The sequence below is a fragment of the Myotis brandtii genome, unplaced genomic scaffold (genome assembly GCF_000412655.1).
Source record: "Myotis brandtii unplaced genomic scaffold, ASM41265v1 scaffold2579, whole genome shotgun sequence".
Lineage (NCBI taxonomy): Eukaryota > Metazoa > Chordata > Mammalia > Chiroptera > Vespertilionidae > Myotis > Myotis brandtii.
Window position 1 is genome coordinate 43,978 of NW_005359798.1, and position 892 is coordinate 44,869.

General features: G+C 38.1%; 1 protein-coding gene across 4 annotated transcripts in view; it reads left to right on the forward strand.

Moving 5' to 3' along the window:
- Nucleotides 1-610, forward strand: part of FTSJ1 (FtsJ RNA methyltransferase homolog 1 (E. coli)) — a 10,015-nt gene extending 9,405 nt beyond the window's left edge. For 3 of the 4 annotated variants that reach the window (XM_005867987.2, XM_005867985.2, XM_005867986.2), the window contains exon 13: nucleotides 110-610. The gene's annotated coding sequence lies outside the window, so the exon portion shown is untranslated. The remainder of the gene's footprint in view (nucleotides 1-109) is intronic. The other variant, XM_014541043.1, reaches the window with a different exon arrangement.
- The last annotated feature ends 282 nt before the right edge of the window (nucleotides 611-892 follow it).

An 892-nucleotide genomic window follows, 5' to 3' on the forward strand; every position in this document is an offset into this window, starting at 1 on the left:
GGGAGGAAACTTCACAAAAAATGTTAGTAGCCAGGTAAACAATGATTAAGTAGAAGAAAGTGGGGAAATGCATTTTTTGTTTAAAACTTTTTCTTTAACCTTTTAATAGCTGGCAGTCTGTGACAACTTGGAAGCTGTTTGCTGTCAGGAGAACCAGAACTTGTGTTCGTGAACTTGTTTTTCAAATATCTCGTCACTGGGTCCTGAACACAAGCTTCGAGTGGGAACCTGCAATGACCACCATGAACACAACCAGGAAAGAAACATCATGGAAAGTTCGTTTGAACCACAGAAGGGGTTCTTGACTGAAATCTTGCGTCTTCTCTGAATCTTCCCAGCGGTATCAATGAATATGATGGAGGAAAATAGTACATCTTTATTTTCACTAATATAACTAAAATTTAGCTTTATTCCCAAATATGAATTTCTAGCAGTAAATCATGGTTATAAAAGCAGTGCCTGCAACTTTCCTGACAAACCAAATCAAATCAGTTCATTTTTATAGTAGGGTTTACGGGCATCATGAAATATTGTTCACGTTCGTCACTAATTGGAATCATGGGATATCTTATAATTTGATTTACTAATAAAAATGCCATATATTATTACATCCCAATGTTGTTTGATTTTAATATAGACGGCAGCCCTGGCCGGTGTGGTACAGTGATTAGCATTGACCCGAGCACCACAGGGGCATATGTCTGAGTTGTAGGTTCACTCCCCACCCCCAGTTGGGGTGCGTGTGGGAGGCAGCCAGTTGATGTTTCTCTCTTACATTGATGTCTCTCCCACTCTGAAAAGCAATGGAAAAAATATCCTTAGGTGAGGATAAAAAAAATTAATATGGATGGTCATAATTTTTCCAGTTTCATTGAGATATAATTGACATATG